This window comes from Peromyscus leucopus, chromosome 4, assembly GCF_004664715.2.
Source record: "Peromyscus leucopus breed LL Stock chromosome 4, UCI_PerLeu_2.1, whole genome shotgun sequence".
NCBI lineage: Eukaryota > Metazoa > Chordata > Mammalia > Rodentia > Cricetidae > Peromyscus > Peromyscus leucopus.
Window position 1 is genome coordinate 48,562,407 of NC_051066.1, and position 19,014 is coordinate 48,581,420.

The following is a 19,014-nucleotide window of genomic DNA, read 5'->3' on the forward strand; positions in this document are numbered from 1 at the left end:
AAAGACACCCAGTGTCAATCTGTGGTTTCCACACTCATGTGCACATATATGAACAAACACTATACATACACATGCACATAAACACATGAATGCATATAATACACACACATACACACAGAGAGAGTCTTTACTCACACACACAGTGCTTTACTCAATAATGTTCATAATCAGGTCTCAGTTGATATGGCTGTATATCGTCACATGCCAGTAAGTCAGCTGCAGTTTGGTTTATTGTGCCTAATGGTGTGTACACAGAACTACCAAGGCCCAGGCAGGAAGACACCCGGATTTTATCTGGGTGAGGGTAAAAAAGGCAAGGAAGATTTCACCCTAGAGACACCTTTAAGCCATGCAGCAGAGGCAGAAGAAGGTGGAGAAATTAAAAATGGCAGTCTGGGCATGAAAGCAGGTGGCTGGCCTGGGAAATGTGGGCCGATGTGTGAAGCAGGTCGGGGGAGGAGATTGACAGATTGGTACAGCAAAACCAGGGAAGAGTCTGGAATAGCTTCCATAGGGGTATGGCCTTCCCGGGAGGTTCAGCTGGAGGGTGACAAGCTCCAATTTGTCTTTTAAAGGAGTTCCATTAGGTGTGAAGTCTGGCTTGGGGTGTGTGTGGAGGAGGAGAGGGGACGCTACTAAATGACCCAGAGGCTGTGAGCTGCAAAACTTCCATGGTCTGCACCAACTTCCCTCATTTCCAGAAATGGCTAGTCAGTCCCTTGGCCACTGGGCAAGGGTGGAATTGTCTTAGAGCAGAGAGCCCTTCTGTTGCTTAATCGGGGAGCCCAAGGGCGTGTGTACATTCAGGATTCAAAGGCAAATCCTCACTTGCCTGCTCATGTTCCAGTTCTCTGTTGGCCCACACCTCAGGGCTAGGAAGAGTCTTGGTGACTAAGTGGGGACAGCTCATCTGGTCTCAATGCCCGGCTCCCTTGGGCAGTAGTTGGTTGGCTGGTGATTTCAGGGCTCAGCCCTTGCCTGGCGCCTGTGTCTTCAGGGCTGGCCAGGGGGCGGGCTTCTGAGCCTGGTGTTATGCTGGCCTCCAGAATGGCTGCAGGGTGGTGGGAACTGGGGTGCAAGTTTCCTCTGGCTGCTTGCCACTGTTCCCGGTGCACACCGACACCCCGCCCTGCAGCAGGATGCCCTGCCCTGCAGAGCGCTTGGAAGTGATAAATACGTTTGTTTTTGCATTCGAACCTTTCCTGGCATAGGAGGAAAAGCATCTGCAGCCGCCTGGCCTTGCCTGGAGGCCAGCTCCAGCTTTCACTCGGTCTGGGGCCCTGGGTAATGATTACACTGCTTTGCTGGATCCCAGGCCTCCAAGGACAGGGGTGTGCAGAGATGAAGGACTCCCCAGCTGCTTATCAACATCAAAGGTTCGTTAATCACACCATCCCAGGTAATCAAAGCTCAGTTTCAACCCGCCGGGCCTCACTCTGGCATTGTGCCCTGTGTATGCCAACCCGGAGTGGGAGGAGGTGAGGTACTCCTAAAGCCCGTAGGAAGCTGAACACTTCCCGAGTGGAAGCACGCTTGCTTTCCTCTCCCCTGCCTATCCAAGAAGGGAGACAGAGGCATCAGACAGCGCAGAGGCTTCTGTGAACTCCCACCACCCTAGTAGGTGCCCCCTTATTAGGACCGTCTTTGGCAGGGGCAGGTGATGCCAGGGCCAGGGAACCACTGGCTGCTTTGTGGGGCAGTTGGCGCCAGAGTTGCCAACGCCGTTGCACAATCTCACTCTGGGCAGATATTTGCCAACCTCCTCTGTGTGTCAAGTGTGGCGCTTGCTGTATGATCAGGAGACTCGTTTCAAGTCAGGCTACGCTGTACGGCAATAACCAAGGAGCTTGCCTGGTTGCTGCATGCTAATTTCTGAGGATCAAAAACCTAAGGATTGAAAGTCACCTCACTCTTAATCTGGGAAATACATTACGCTCTGATGAACAAGAGCCCCCCTTTTCCGTTCTGTTCAAGTGGAGGTTAAAGAGAGTTGGGGGGTGGAGGCTTTGCTACAGCACAGCACAGCAGTTCAGTGTCCGGTTTGCAGGATGGACAAGATGGATCGGCAGGTAAAGACACTCGCCCTGCTGGCCTGACAACCTGGGACAACCGGAGAACCCCCAGAGCCCGTGTGCTGTAGTCTGAATGTAACTGGTCCCCGTAATCTCAGAGGAAGTGGCACTATTAGGAGGTGTGGCCTTGTAGAAGTAGGTGTGGCCTTGTGGAAGGAGGCGTGGCCTTTTGGAGGAAGAGTGTTGCTGGGGGGGTGTGCTGTGGGATATTTTGCTCAAGGTTTGCTCGGTGTGACACCGACCGTTTCCTGTTGCTTACAAGATGCAGAGCTCTCAGCTACTTCTCCAGCACCACGTCTGCCTGCGTGCCGCCATGGTCCACCATGATGATAATGGACGGAACCTCTGAACTGTAAGTGAGCCACCTTAATTAACTGTTGCCGTGATCATGGTGTCTCTTCACAGCAATAGAAACCCTACCTAAGACACAGTGGAAGAACGGAAGAGAAAACTCGCTTCACAGTCGTTCCCTGTGCTCCACATGTGTGCCGTGGAACATATGCCCATACTCACACACACACATCATATGCACACCCACAGTCACACAATAATAATAAAGTTTCAAATGTTTTATTTGTGTGGGGCTGGAGTGGGTGGGCAGGCGAGCTCTGCCTTCCCTAAGCTTAGTTTCTTCATTTGTAAGAAAGAAAACACAAACACGACCTAGTTCATCAGTCAAGAGGAGGATGGATTCCTGATACTGTCAATTTGTCTGGACTGAGAAGCTCCCGGGAGATTTGTAAAGCGCACTTCCGGGAGTGTTTGTGCCAGTGTTTGCAGAGAGGATTAACAGAGGGAGACTACTCTGGCTTGGATGGAACCATGCAGTGGTCTAGGGCCCCAGGTAAATGAAGAGAAGCCAGCTAGTGAAGGCTCTCTCTCTCTCTCTCTCTCTCTCTCTCTCTCTCTCTCTCTCTCTCTTCCTCTCTCTCTCTCTCTCTCTCTCTCTTCCTCCCTCCTGATTACCACACGAGAGCTGCTGTGTCCCTCCACATCCTCCTCATCGTAATGTATTGAAACCTCCAAACTGTGATCCCGTATAAAAACGTCCCCCTTTACGTTGTTTTCATGGGCTTTAGTCCCATCAGCCTAACACACTCAGGTGAATGTGTTGAACAAATATTCAGCAATGTGAAATGTCCTGGGATAAGCTTGTCCAAAAAACTACGGTGTGCAAAGCATGGAAATAGAGGCGTGTGCAAAGTGCTGCTCAACTCGGGAGCATCTAACTTCCTGAGGAAATCAGGGAAGGCTTCACGGAAAAGGCACTCCTTAGTTGGACTTTGAAGAATGATTAGGAGCTCTCCAGGGAGGAAAAAAAGGGAGACAGATGTTCTGGACAGTGCCCATAGCTTGTACAAAGACCTAAGATCACAGTCCAATCTGAGAACCATATGAGTTGTTTGTCTATAATGTTTTCCAAAAGGATACAAAGCATGGCTCTGGTAGAGCCATCAAGTAAGGGTCTATAAAAGACAGTATTTAAATCACTGACTGGTGGTCTGAATGAGAATGGCCTCTGAAGGCTCATACGTCTGTACCCAGTCAGTAGAACTGTTTGGAAGGATTAGGTGTGGCCTTGCTGGAGGAGGTGTGTCACTGGGGATGGGCTTGGAGATTTCAAAAGACTCAAGTCACTCCCGGGTGACCCTTCGCCCCCTGCTTGTGGCTTTCTGGTACGAGTGCTCAGTTCTTTCCACTGTGCCTTGGCTCAGCTAGCATGGACTCTAACTCTGAACATCCAAGCCCAGTTAAACTATTATTTTTAAGTGGCTTTGGTCATAGAGTTTTATCACAGCTTTGGACAGGTCGCTAACACACGAGTCAATGATGAACCGAGTAAGGTGTTACGAATTGAAGAGCATCCGTATATAGGCGGGTGAGCAGAGTGCTGAAAGGAGGATGCAGCTCATTGGCAAAGGGTCCAGCATGCCGACGACCCTGGGTTTGATTCCTCCTACTCTATCCACATAAAGAAAAAAATGAAAACCATATGCCGATAGGTAGAAAAGTGGCCAGTGTCCTCAGGGCAATAGTTCATTATCCCTCCAGGCATCCAAGTCATTTGTGTCGTGTTCACTAGTCTGCAACTTGTCCCTAACCCATCCAGACCCTGGTCTTCAGCCGTCCGCCCCCTCTTCCTACCCCTACGGGAACGTACGCACGCACACAGCCCACTCAGTCTTCTCCCTTCTCCGCCTCGTGCTGGCGAGGGTTGACTTCCCCAGCATCCCCTTGCCCTCTTGGCTATCTTACAGGTGGGTTGGAGGCCCGGAGGATGGCATGAGAAAGAGGCTGGGGCGGCTGCTTTCCAGCCCTGCCCTGCAGTGTGCCACTGACCTCTGCCGTCACGGGACTCGGCAGCCACCCTCGGCAGCCTGCCTCATCACAGGGAGAGGCGTGCTGCAGATTCAGCCATGCCCCACCAAAATTCCTGTGCCGAAGTCCTGACTGAAGGCGGCTTTGGCCGGCAAGAGGGTCTTGGCAGATGTGATTTGTTACGATGAGACTGTACTCCAGTCTGACTGACAGCTGTCACAAAGGGAAGACCAGAGAGAATGCTAGGAGTGTGCTGTCACAAACCAAGGCGCTATCCCAGCTCGGAGAGGGTCTCCCCCAGCGTCTTCGGCGTAGCCTGGCCCTGATGATGCCTTGACTTCCCACTGTGAACTCAGGACGGTATGCAAGTGTGCCTGCGCGTGCGTGCGTGCGTGCGTGCGTGCATGTGTGCATGCATGAACATACGCGTACATGCCACAGCATGTGTGTGGAAGTCAGAGCACAACTTTAGGTGTGAATTTAAGTGAGACTGGGTCTCTGATGTTCACTACTGAGTATGCCAAGCTATCTGGCCCTTGAACTTCTGGACGTTCTCTGTCTCTGCCTCCCATCTCACTGCAGGGTCATTGGCCTCACAAGCACTTATGGCCTTTGTATGTGTTCTTGGGATTTGAACCCAGATCCTCACTCTTGCTCAGCAAGAGTAAAGACCACAGAGCCATCTATCTGTCCAGCCATAGCGTGCAAGGAACATGCTTACAGACGGCACTGTGCCAGAGAAAGAGATGGGGGAGGAAACGTGTACAGCTTAACTGGTGTTTTACACGCTGGCCAAACTCTTAAATGTCAACAATTGAGACACCCAGCGGTCTGGGTGACTTCCTGGGCACAATAGGCCCTCAGGCTTCCGTCTGTATAGTGGGCTTTCATCCCTGTGGGGTCTTTACAACTTTCCAGAGGACCAGAATTAGACCTCACTAGACACTCTTGCCTTATGTTGAGTCTTATCGGAAGGGCCTGTGTGCTGGGGAGTGTCACATCCCAACAGCCCTTGCAAGTCGGAAACACAAATATCTCTTTATCCCAACAGCCCTTTCCACTCTCCCTCATGCCAGTGTCTGAACAAAGGTCAGCCTGTGTTCTTTGGCTGGGTTTCCAGATTTCTCCTCGGAACAGCACAATGAAAAGACCTCTTCTCAGCCTGAAGGTCTTATTTATTTTCTCCACTCGAGACACATCGGTGGTTATGATCTGGGGTAATAAAGTGACACTTGACAAGGTCGTGCTAATGGTAGACGTCCGTTCTGCTCATTTCTCCGGGTTGAAAGACCAGCAGCTGCTCTTGTAAATGTGAATGGCTCTTACGGATGTAAAAGCCTGCTCAAGGCAGGCCTAAGGATAAGGGTGCATGCTTGTAATTCCACAGCTTCAGAGGCTGAGGCAGGAGGATTATGAGTTCAAAAGACAAGCCTGGGGTGCACAGGGAAGTCTATAATATATCAGATCTTGTATTAAAAAATAAAGCAAGGGCTGGAGAGGTGGTTCAGAGGTTCAAGCACTTGTTTCTCTGCCAGAGGCTCCAGGCTCAGTTCCTAGCACACATGTGGGCGGCTCACGATCATCTGTAACACCTTCTACACCAGGCATGCACATGGTGTACAGACATGTGCAGGCAAAGCACCCAAACACATAGAATAAAAATAATGAAAGCAAAACAAAATAAAGCACGATGGCTGAGTGGGAAAAGACACTTGCCACCAAGCCTGATGATCTGAGATCAATCCCTGGGACCCACATGATGGAGTGAGAGAGCTGACTTCTACGGCTTGTCCTCTGACCTTCATATGTGTATCATAGCACAAGTACACACACACACACACACACACACACACACACACACTAAACACACACACACTAAATACATAAATAAATAAGTAAAGTATTTTTTAAAAAGTCTTTAATATTTTCCATTCCAGCACTTTCTCCCTACAGAACATTGTGCCAAACAGCTGGATCTGTGGTGGGTTGAGACTCCTCACAGCGGCTTAGTAAGGTCTACAGTACTACATTTCTTTCACACTGTGGCTTGTGACTGCTAGAAAAAAACAAGCAGATCAATACTTTGTACCTTAATATTTTTAATTTTTGTCTACAGCTGGTGATTTTGCCTTTCCATTTGAGGAACCATTTTACAACTGTCTTTTGGAAGTCAGAGGTAACAATTAAGTTGACAGTATTTGAAGGTGGAATCACTGAAATGTAGAGAATGTGAAAGGGTCCAGTCCTCCCCTAGCCAAACCTTCTGCCTTCTGGAGGCCCTTGTGGTTCCGGGAGCAAGTGCCCTGTGCCCTGGGTGGAAGGAGTAGAGACCACACCAGGCTCTTCACATATTTGTCTGTGTTTAGCTTTCTGTGGCAGCTGCAGCCATGAGTGAGTGAGAGGCCAGACTCTGAAGCCGGGATCTGGCAGCACTGGCCCTTCTGGAGGCTCATGGGAAAACCACTCTAGGCCACCTCCAGCTTCTGGTGGGTGCCAGCGATTCTCCATGCCCCTTGCTTAGAGCCCCAGCACCCCAGGCAGTGTATCTGCCCGCCCATGTCCCTATCCTCTGTGTTTCTGTCCAAACTTACCTCTTTTGTTTGAGACAAGGTCTCATGTATCTCAGGCTGGCCTTGAGCTACGGCTATATATAGCCCAGGATGACCTTAAGCTTCTCATCATCCCACCTCCATTTCCTGCGAGCTGGGATTACAGGTGTGTACCGCCATGCACCCAGGGCTTTGTGCAAGTTAAGTAAGCACTCTATCCCAGTCCTGTAGCTTTCTAGTCCCCAGAGTTCCCTCTTCGCATAGGGACGTGAGTCATAAGATTGGGAGTCACCCTAACCTAGGGTGACCTCATCTTGACTTCAATCTAGTGTGTGCGTGTATATATGTATGTGTGCTGGATCAAACCCAGGACCTTGTGCAAATTAAAATTCATGCTCTACCACTGAGCTACACCTCAGCCCTTTATCTGAATGTTTGTAAAGATTCTTTCCAGAGAAGGTCTCTGTCCCAGCATCAGCAGCTAGAACGTCAACATGCCTTTTTCAGGGGCATGGAGGAGGGTTGCAATTCAATCCAGCAACATGGTGACTACAATCTACAGTGTTTTGAAATGAAAGAGGAGTTTAGACACATGGAAGAGCCAAGTCCCACCCCTGCTCCCCTTTGCCTGGGCTCTCTACCTTCAATGTCTGCTTCCTCTATCAGCTAGTGGCACAACAGGGTGCCCACCAATAACTGTGTGAGGATTGGGCAAGTTCAGCTGTGGGCAGTACAGTGCCTAACCCAGGACCAGCTGCAATAATGCCGCATAATCACCCTCGAGTCTCTGTGTATCCAGTTAGCTTCACGGGTGAGAGGACGGGCCATATGGAGGCTTGATGGGGAAAAAATGACACTTTCATCTAGTGTAAATGAAGAATGAACGTTTATGTTCAGTTGTGTTTGCACTGTTATACAGCCCCAAGGTTTCTTAGATAAACACTCAGAATGATACCTTTTATTTGAACGAGGCTTCCTGTTTTCAAAGAGTTTTCACTGGGTACTCATGAAAGCCTGGAGGAGCTGGTGGGTTGGGTACTGATGAACCTGTTTTGCAGATAAGGAAACCAAGTAAAGGTTAAGAGATTGGAGTTAGACCAAACAGTGCCCAGAGGCCACTGGCTGCCCCCTCACTATGTACTCTTTTCCTTAGCAACAGGACCCCTGTATTAATCAAATAGCAGTGTAGTCTCACAAAAAAAGAACACTCCAGATTCCTTTCCTGACGGGGCCGGCTAATTAGTGACATGTCAGCTGCATTGTGGGTAAGGAGCGGGGCTTCCAGGACAGCCCTCCAAAGACAACCTATATTTTTATCCGGCAGAGCTCCTTCACCAACTAACCCACAACTGCACCTAGAGTGAGTGTGTGTGTGAGTGTGTGTGTGTGTGCCTGTGTGTCCGTGTGCATACATATGTGTATATATGCTAGTTTTCATCTGAAGCCTCGGGCCTGGTGATTGCCTTTGAAGGACGCCAGTGAGAGATTCACACTCTACAGTGACTGGAAATAGCCACTTGCATCTCCATTAGAGTCATTGGTTAGCAGAAGGGGTACCAGAAAGAACTGACTTGGACAAGACACAGACGGGCTACAAGTGTTGTGACAGCGCCTTTGCCCTTGAACTGGTGCTGTATTTGAGTGGACCTGCCAGTTTAACCCCTTTGGAGAGGTATGAGGACCAAAGGCTCTGTTACCTTCCATGTCCTGACAGGTGCCGGCCATGCACGCTGAGCTGCTGCTGCCGCCGGGTGCCATGGCGTCTTTAGTAAACTCTGCGGGTCATGCCAGGCGTGTGAGCTCACATGCTCAGGCAGCATGACATTTTTTTGTGCCTGCTTATTTACAGGGTGGTATATGTGACAGACTTCGTGTTCACACCCTGACAGTGACATTGTTGGGGAAAGTGATGGCTTCCGTGTCCGTTGTTGGAAATCACCATTATCTATCAAAAATCATGAGACAGGCATGAATGGCCAAATTGACTTGTGTTGACTTTTAGTGTAGTGAGTCTTTCTCTGTTTCACCAGCCAGCTCCCAAATAGCAACATGGAGACTTTTTATTAATTTATGAAAGCTCAGCCTTAGCTTAGGCTTGTCCCACTAGCTCTTATAACTTAAATTAACCTGATTTTATTAATCTACATTTTACCATGTGGCTTCTCTCCTTTCTTTCATTCTGTCTGTCTGACTCCCTCCGTGTCTCTTTGGTGTTTCCTCTACACCTCAATTATCTCCTCCTACTTCCTTCTCTACCCAAAATCCCCACTTATACCTCCTGCCTAGCTATTGATCAGCTCTCTATCAAACCAATCACTGCAATATGTCTTCACACAGTGTACAAATATCCCACAGCATGTCAACACCTCAGCTGCCATATTTGATAGAAGAGGGAAAGACAATGGATCAATCAATATCAATCAGGCCCTTTCTCATGCCAGTTTGGCATTAACACTGAAAAATATCAGACTTCTACTTATTGCTAAAACGAAGGTCATGTTGACCCAGAAATGATGAGGAAGCTGTGTGGATGGTCAGGGACGTAGACCTGCTGAGAGAAGGAGTAGACATGTACACAGAAGCAGCATAATGTGGCCGGAGGGTTTTCTCAGGTCCCGCCCGGCCCTGCAGTTCTGCAGCCGCTTATAAAATAACCACTCAGAGGCTTAATATTATTTACAAACTGTCTGGCTTATGGCAGGCTTCTCGCTAGCTAGCTCTTATAACCTAACCCATTTCTATTAATCTATAAGTTGCCATGTGGCGTGGCATTACTGGACTGCTGGCATCTTGCTGCTCCTTCAAGCGGTGGCAGCTGGTGTCTCTCCAGACTCCATATTTCTCTTTCCTGTCTCTCTCCTTGGATTTCCCACCTGCCTCAGAGCTGCCTTGTCATAGGCCAAAGCAGCTTATTTATTAACCAATGGGAACAACATACATTTACAGCATACAGAAAGACATCCACCAGCAGCATAGAGACTATGAGGCTCCTCAGGATGAGACTATGAGGGAGCGAGAGCCAGACAACAAGAAGCTGCCTTAAGTCCTGCTAACTATTTGGTTACATGCTTCAGTTTCTCAGGACTGTCTGACTGATCTTTCCGTGCCAGAGTTCCAGGGCATGCCCCTGTATCTGTACACTGAATGACTCACTGCAGTTAAAATGTTACTTCAACCAAAGGACTTAATGCAATTCAACATCATGCTGAAATGTAGATTGATACCTCCTAAGACGGCCTGTGTGTCTGTGGGCTCCATTGATACCTGTCCTTCCCAACCTCATAACTATACATCACGATCATAAACAGACGTGTGCGGCACACAGCAGGGCACTCATGCTCATCTTCACCACCATTCCTTCTGGTCTCTTTTAGCACTCTTTTATATCTATCTATCTATCTATCTATCTATCTATCTATCTATCTATCTATCTATAATCTTGGCATGATCGGACTCCAGACGATCCAGGAATTGAACCGGGTCCTCTGGAACATCAGTCAGTGCTCTTAACCACTGAGCCAACCCTCTCGTTTCGCGCACTCTTATTTCTCAGGCTCCATAGTAATTTTGAGGGACTTTTTCTCACACCACACAAACCAATGATAGGAACAACAACATGGAATTGTTTTCTTTAGCATAAGAACTTCACTAGAGCTCAGTCAGTGCCAAGACCATGCCTTTGAACTTCCAGAACTATAAGAAAGAAATAAACCTCTTTTCCTACAGAATACCAGTCTTGGTTGTTTCCTTAGCAACAGAAAACAGACTAATGGCCAATGGAGAGATCATGGGAGGTTAGTTCACGATGAGGACACCAGAAACCTATTGAGCGTCTGTTTGTTCTGGGCAAGCGGGTTGAGTACAGTGGAGAGAGCTGGGTCAAGTTTTGATTCTGACTCTTCCCTGAGCCCTTGGGTGTTAACTTTTCCTAGGAGACATGAACAAATATTGATTATTCACTCCAGATAGGGCACCAACCATGGACCAAGGAACTGATTCTACCCAAGTCTAGTTTGTTGAACTGGTGAGTTTAACTAGAGTATGGGTGAAGGCTACTTGCAGAAATACGGACAATGTAGGAACAGCTACACCTCTACAGAAATGTCCCCAACTCCAGCAATGCTAACCCTTTCATATCCTTGCTGAGGGGTCTTTGAGCTTTGTGAGCCTCACTCCAATGAGGGAATATTTATGAACCCAGCCTTAGGAGGATCGCAGGTGGGTACTCTCAGGTGCTCCAGTTTCAAGCTATCATTAGCCTGGGATACAGTTCCATATTATCAGTGAGTAATTTCATCTGTTTGAGTCTATCTAAATTATCACCAGAATGAGGGAGCTGGACCACATAAACTTTCAGATCTCTTATAGCTCCAATGCACCAGATTCTGTGACTGACAGAACGGTGGGAGCGATTTTAAAACCTCAGAGGGGTCAACATGCAGCAGGTGAAATATGCAGGCAATTATACTTCATTTACACAGATGAGAAATACTTCAGGAAAATGGTTTACTTTCTTGAATGAAAAGTGTATTGACTTAAAAATGTGAGCAGGACTTGTTGGCATAGAGAGGCTGAGACAGGAGAATCATGAGTTGGAGGCCAGCCTGAGCTATAGAGGAAGTTCTAAGCCAGCCTGGGATACATAGAGAAAGGTCCTGCCTCAAAACACAAAGAGTCTGATCTGGAAGTACTACGTCTTCTTGAATTGTTATTTGGTTATGATGACGAACTTTAATTGCCAAGTCGAGAGGGTGGAAAGCTTCCTGGGAGATCAGTAAATCACAGCTCTGTGTGCTGCTGTGAGGGTGTTTCCGGTGAGGATTAGTCTAGGAAGATGGATTGGACCTGCAAATGGGCAGCACCAACCTGTGGAAACAACTTGGGAGAGGAGGTGCTTCTTTTGCCCTTGCTCTGAGGGAACGGTCCATCACGGTGAGGAAGCCATGGCAGCGGGGTGTGAGCGCTGGCCACACTGTGTCTGCAGTTAGGAAACAGAATGATGAATGCTGGTCTTCAGCTAACTCTCTCCTTTTTCTTTCTTCCTTTTATTTATTTACTTTTACTCAGTTTGGGATTCAAGGCGATGAGATGGGACTGCCCACATGCTTCCCGTCTTAGTTGACTCTCCCGGAAGTGGACTCTCACAGACATGCCCAGGACAACCGTCCTAGGTAATTGATCCGAAGTATCAACAACAAAGATTAACCGTTACAAGTTTACCAAAAACCAATTTAATACTGGAGGAAAGGAGGTCCAGGGTGAATGAACTAGCCCAGGGCCACATAGCCAGTACCTGGTAGATCTAAGTTCAGATCTTCTACCTTTATAAGCCAGAGAGTGAACTCCAGGCTTGGAGACTTCTGCAAAGCAATGTGAAATCTATGTAATGAAAAGGGGGCTTCTGGTTAAAGATGGGAGACTTAAGCCTTAAGATTTAAGACTTAAACTCTGATTAGAGATTCAGAACGGCAATAAAAGGATATAAATACATGAATCAGACACATGCACAGAGGGACTGTGCGGAGTTTTAATTGTCTGTTCTGTTTAGGCGGATGCAGAGCAGATGGAAGCCTGGCCTTGCCTGTGGAGTGCTCTACAGCCAAATGAACCACCCACAGCTGAACCCCGAAAGCCTGAGGCTCTGTGATACCTTGTGCTACAGCATACTGGAAGGAGCTGAGAAACTGAAGACAGACAGTTCTTAGGGGGTCTGGATCCTTTGCCTTCCCCTGCCACCTGCTTGAATAAAGTTGGAAGTTTTCTTTCTCAGAGATATTGAGCCCCAAGGGCTCTGGGCATCACCTCAGAATACACAGAGGAGAACAGGAATGGGATCCAGGACTCTTGCTGGAAAGTCCTCGCTGCTGATGGTCACTGCATCCAAGTGTACATCCTACAGGCAGGAAGGCAAGGATTTCCCCTGGGAGAACCAGCAGACAGAAAGAAAAGACTGCTTCAGGGTCCCACCCTGAGAAACCCGAACCACCACTAGGTTGCAGCCAACTTGCTTCTCCAGCTCACGAGTCCTCTAGCAATGCCTGAAAGCAATCCACAGTCAGGTCTGGGATCTTAGGATTCAATATGAACAGGCTGCTTTCAGGCATCAGCATCTGAATCAACATGAAAGAGATTCGGGTCATTCAAGTGGGGAAGAGAGATTTAGTAGAAATGGGAATGATGCAGGCAACAGAATAAGACCTTGGAAACACACAGAAAAAGAGAACATTTAATATTCTTAGAGAGATAAGAGATGTTCATTCATCAAAATGATGAATGATTCAGGGACCATCAAAGAACAAGAAAAAAGAGCCTAGAGAAGTTAAAAAATAGAAGAGCTTTTAAATGAACAAAGTGGGACTACCTCCCAGGAAATTAACAACAAAAAAGAGGTGTGGCCAATAGTGAAGTCATACAAAATGAAAGCATTGATCGGAAGGGCTAACATTCACTGACAGGGATTCCAGAGACTAAAAGAGAGGAAAAGTGAAGAAATGATACCAGAAAACTTCCTGTGAGTTTGAAAAGATCCACACCAGTTTCCACCACTTGACATTTCAAAGTGTGGGCGCAAAGAAGACTCCAAGTATCTCCTTAGAGAGACAATTACAGGCTCCATTCAAATAGGAATGGGGAAGACATGGGACTTCAAGCTGCACCTTTGGGTGCCAGAAGACAAAGGAAGGGAAATGATGATGTGTTTCTGTCTTCAGAGTCGGTTCATTTAACCAAAATGATTAATGTGTCTGTATTGAGAGAATAGAGGGAAGTGAACAGGAAGAAGTGTCATAGTCTTCTATGAAGTGATATCTGTTGTGGAATGTTATTCTGAGGTGTGTTACATATTTTCATGCCCTGAAACGTTTGTTTAATGATGCAAAGATGTGCTGCATTCTTTTATGTTGCATTTGTTTAACTCTGTGAAGCTGTGTTACTGTGCCTGTCTAAAACACCTGATGGTCTAATAAAGAACTAAACAGCCAATAGCAAGGCAGGAGAAAGGATAGGTGGGGCTGGCAAAGCAGAGAGAATAAACAGGAGGAGAAAAAGAGAGATTTGAAAAAAAGAAGGGGCCAGCCACCCAGCCACATAACCAGCCATGGCGATAAGAGTGAAAGCAAGATTACAGAAGTTAGAAAAGAAAGAAGCCCAGAGGCAAAAGGTAGATGGGATAATTTAAGTTAAGAAAAGCTGGCTAGAAGGAAGTAAGCCAACCTAAGTCTGAGTATTTGTAAGTAATAAGCCTCCATGTGTAATTATTTGGGAGCTGGGTGGCAGGCCCCCAAAAGAACAAAGAACAAAGAGAAAAAAAACAAACAAACAACTGCAGATACCCTTAAAGAACAGATCAAGAGCACTACATGCGTGTTATTATACACCCAAAGGAAGCTACAGAAAACAACCTAAAGGAACAGGTCAGGGGAGGGAGACTGAGCACTGGCTGTAAAGCTTGGAAGGCTGAACTTTCCAAATGAGCTAGGTGACGTAAGCCTCAGAAAATATCCTGTACCCATTTCCATGCCCAGTGCGGTGGTGCTGCTTTCTTGAAGGAGGCGGGCTCACCCCAGCTCGCTCGTTCCCGCGTCATTGGTAGGGGATCTGCGTTTCCCCTTGTTTGGGATGCAGAGCCGTCTGGAACAAGAGGCTTGCACGACAGGAGGAAAGAAGGAGCCTCCAGTGCCAAGTTGTGCCTGACGTCCGGGCAGGCACGTAAAGTATAGGACCACCTTTGTTTCATGGAGACACTTAGGCAGAGCTCTTTGCGCCTGCGGTATATTGTTTGGCAGGGTTTGTAGGATGAACAAACCCAGGTGGTGAGTAATGGTTGAATCTCATGGTTCCCCCTCCCTTGTGGCCACACCCATATCCTCTAACCTAGGAGCAACTCCACACGCAGGTGTTCGGGACAGTGGGTAAAGCCAAACTTGCCTCAGACGTCCTACTGATGAAATAGTTTTTCCTTGATATTAATATGACTTTGGCCCTTTAAAAGTCAGTGGAGCTCAATTATGACAAGTGAAAGTTTAAATAAAGAGTTGGATACAATGGCAACAAATTCTTGCGGAAGTGGGCGTGGCAAACCAGGCGTGGTGGCGCTTGCCTGTGATCTTAGCGTTTGGGAGGCAGAGGCGGAGGTGCGAAGTTTAATGTTATCCTTGGCTATATAATTTGTTTGGGGCCAACCTGGGCTATATGAGAGCCTGTTTAAAGTTGCAGCGAGTCAAGGAAACTAGAGTAGGCAATGGCCTGCCTTCCCTCTCGACAGCCCTTGTGTTCTTTGTCTGTGGGGCTGTTGTTTGCTGGTGGTGTTATATTCTAAGTTCTAAGAGCCCCCGACTTAGATTTCAAGAGACATAGATAGCTCTTGCAAATGCTCACAGAAAATAAGAATTAGACAGGCGGTAGTGGTGCACGCCTTTAATCCCAGCACTCGGGAGGCAGAGCCAGGAGGATCTCTGTGAGTTCGAGGCCAGCCTGGCCTACAGAGTGAGATCCAGGACAGGCACAAAACAACACAGAGAAACACTGTCTTGAAAAAAGCAAAAAAAAAAAAAAAAAAAAAAAGAAGAAAAGAAAAAAAAAAAAAAAAAAAAAAAAAAAAAAAAAAAAAAAAAAAAAAAAAAAAAAAAAAAAAAAAAAAAAAAAAAAAAAAAGAAAGAGAAAAGAAAGAATTAAAATATGTGCTATGGACTCTATGTTTGGGATTTGTGTTCTAACAGATTCATTGAGACTTCAACTTCCCTGGACTTTTGTCTGGGCTGGAGATTGAACACAACTACAGCCATGTGGCTACTTGGGGCGGAGTGGAGGAGCCTGTCAAAGATCCAGACACTAGGGTAGGTGGTGAGGATGCTCTGCTGCATGCTGAGCTTCGGCTTTTCTTTCTCAATGACTTGAAATCCAGCATCTCAGGGCTTGGGGGGGGGGGGGGACAGATCTCCTCAACAAGATGTCCCAGGTTGTAATGTTGTACTGTCCACAGAGGCCTGGATTGATCTCTCTCTCTCTCTCTCTCTCTCTCTCTCTCTCTCTCTCTCTCTCTCTCTCTCTCTCTCTCTCCCTCCCTCCCTCCCTCCCTCCACTTTTTCTGTGATCTGATAAACACAGGTTTTTGTTTTTATTTTTTTCAGCTAAGTACTGAGTCCTTTGGGCCGATTAATGTATGATTTTGTTGGAACTGGAGGAGATGGGAGATTTATATTTTCTGAATCTGTTTTATTTACAACACCCCTAATGTCATAAGAGAGAAAATGCCAGGGGTGCCTTGGATTAGATCTTGGCTCTGTTTAATCAACTGCACACCAGCCTAGTCCAGTCTCAAACCGGAGTGCGTGGGTGCAGAAGTTGGTGAAAGCCATATTTATCTGATTAGGAACACTCATTAACATTTGGAAAGCAAGCCCATGCCTCCATTCTGCATCTGCTTGTCTGGTTGCAGGAAGCTTGCCCAGGCCCTGATTTTCTCTTCAGAAGACTCCTCTCCTGGCCATGCTTTCACACTGGCCAGTGAAATTCATCACTCTCATCTCCTGTACGATAGATTGTCTAGAAGATTCTAAGAGATGCTGGTGTTTCTGTAGCGCTTACCACAAACAAAAGGCTTGTTCTTTCAGCAGCTGCCCAGCTAGGGGGGTTTGGTAGAAATTTTTAACACATGCAGTGGAAGTTATGGACCACCCTTCACTTCTGAGACTGCCCCATCCTACCTTCTCATGTCCATGACAACATGTGTCTGGCCAAAACCATGTATTCTTACATAAAATTGAAAAACAGGAGCTGGGGGATAGTGCCATCAGTAAAGTGCTCGCCTTGCAAGAGGAAGGACCTGAATTTGAGCTAAGTACAATGGCACATGCTGGTTATCTCAGCTCTCAAGTGGTGGAGATTGGGAGATCCCTGGGGCTGGAGTCAGCCTAGCTGACTGGGTGGATTGTAGGCCAGCGAAAGACTGCCTCAAAAACCAAAGTGGATGGTACCTGAAGAGAAAGGACCTAAAGCTGACTACACAAACACACACACACACACACACACACACACACACCACACACACACACACACACACACACACCACACACACAACACACACACACAAAAAAAAACACACACAACAACACAACAAACACACACACACACACAACACACACACACACACACACACCACACACACACACACACACACACACCACGCACACACCACATACATGCACAGGCAGAATCAGTTTCTCAGTTTGTAGTTTTGTTAATCCTATTGGTTGAGAATAAGATCACTACCACAACTTTTGAAGAAAGCTTTTAATGAAATGGATGATGGACTCTGGCCAGGTCCATTCAGGGGTTCCCAGAAAATGGCTATGAGTCACATTATGTAGAGGCTTATAAAGGCAAACCCTCAAGGCTATGTGTTTCCCATCAGGTCCAATCAGGGGCAAGCACATATCCAGAAATACTTCCTACCTGCATACCTCCCACTTCTATCCAATCAGGGGCAAGCATACATCTTGATGTATTTCCTGCCTATGAACCTCCTTCCTACATGTGATCAAGCACAGGCAGTTGAGTCAAATAAACTTGTTTAGGGGAGTGAAAACATGTGGCTTGTTACCTTAGCCTCCAGCGTTTCAGGACATGTCTGTCCTTAAGCAAGGGGCTTACAGGTGAGAGGCATTGTTGTTTTATGGATCTCTTAGGCATAACAATTAAAACTTAAAACACAACTTTGGCTCTCATAGTTTAGGTAAAAATAGCATAGTATATAAAAGGAACCTTGCAGTTTTATGTTTCTTTTCTACAGTGTTGTAACAGGGTATAAATATTTATCATTCCTTACTTCTTGCAAAGGAATCAAGAACAAGAGAAGTTCGAGTGCATCCTCTTCATCCAACATTGTTCTTAAACAATCAGCATCAGGACCATTGAAGAGTCCGGGCACCCCAACTCTACAGGACTACATCTGGAGACCTCTTGTCCCTCTTGACTTCTTTGAGTGTCACAAAATTAGACAGAGCCTGAGACCTCATGACTTCCCACCATTACCTCCATTTGATGGTGCGAGGAAAGATTTGAGGAGCTAAAGAAGGCCACTTCATCTCCTAGGCTCATCCAAGGAGAAATAGGTCTGGGTCTTGGTCCTGAGCTCCAGAGGACCTGGCCTTACTTAGCTGCCCTGACTTTTGATTGAACTCATTTTTCTGATCTCATCCTCTGTGGCTAGAGCTTTTAATGGGAGTGGGAAAAGAAGTGGATTCCCAGGATCTTAATTAAATTAATTTTTGTGTCATTATGACAAAATGCCTGAGAGAAAAAATTTATGGGAGGAAGATTTATTTGGGGTCATGGTTCAGAAGCTTGAGCTCTGTCATGTGAGGAAGGCACAGTAGAGTGGGTCCATGGCAGTGGGAGGGCGTGGCAGAGGCTGGCGGTTCACATGATGATAGACTAGAAAGCAGAGAGCAAGACTGAAACCGGGGCCACCTATAACCTTTAAAGGCTTAAACCAGGGGCCACCTATAACCTTTAAAGGCTTAAACCAGGGTCACCTATAACCTTTAAAGGCTTAAACCAGGGGCCACCTATAACCTTTCAAGGCTTAACCCAGTGGCCCACTGTAGTTGGAAGTTTTCCTGTGTCCCACCAGGTCCTGCTGCTGCTCAAACCCAATTAAACACACAGAGGCTTATATTACTTACAAACTGTATGGTCTATGGCAGGCCTCTTGCTAGCTAGCTCTCATATCTTAAATTAACCCATTTCCATAAATCTATACTTTGCCACATGGCTTGTGGCTTACCAATACCTTTACATCTTGCTTCTGCTAGCGGCAGCTTACAGCGTCTGCCTTGCCTCTCCTTTCTCTTCTGGTCTGTTTGGGATTTCCCGCCTGCCTCTAAGCTGCCTTGCCATAGGCCAAACGGCTTTATTTATCAACCAATCAGAGCAACACATATTCACAGCATACAGAACATCCCACAGCAGCCTATTTGCGCCAATTAGCCCCCCCCCACAAAGTTCCATAGCCTCCCCAAGTTGCATCACCAGCTAGAGAACACCTATTCAAAGCATGAGCCTGTTGGGGGATG

The 19,014-nt window shown here is 47.0% G+C and overlaps 1 long non-coding RNA gene across 3 annotated transcripts; it reads left to right on the forward strand.

Moving 5' to 3' along the window:
* The first annotated feature begins 1,176 nt into the window (after window positions 1-1,176).
* Window positions 1,177-18,572, forward strand: LOC119087851. 3 transcript variants are annotated; one of them, XR_005091342.1, is made up of 5 exons: window positions 1,180-2,424; window positions 12,008-12,111; window positions 12,489-13,770; window positions 15,658-15,774; window positions 17,777-18,572. It is a non-coding gene; the product is annotated as an uncharacterized LOC119087851 (long non-coding RNA). The 3 variants fall into 3 exon arrangements; XR_005091340.1 differs by lacking the exons at window positions 15,658-15,774; window positions 17,777-18,572 and having other exon boundaries at window positions 1,177-2,424; window positions 12,489-13,829; XR_005091341.1 differs by lacking the exons at window positions 1,180-2,424; window positions 15,658-15,774; window positions 17,777-18,572 and adding an exon at window positions 6,489-6,567 and having other exon boundaries at window positions 12,489-13,829.
* Window positions 18,573-19,014: the final 442 nt, after the last annotated feature.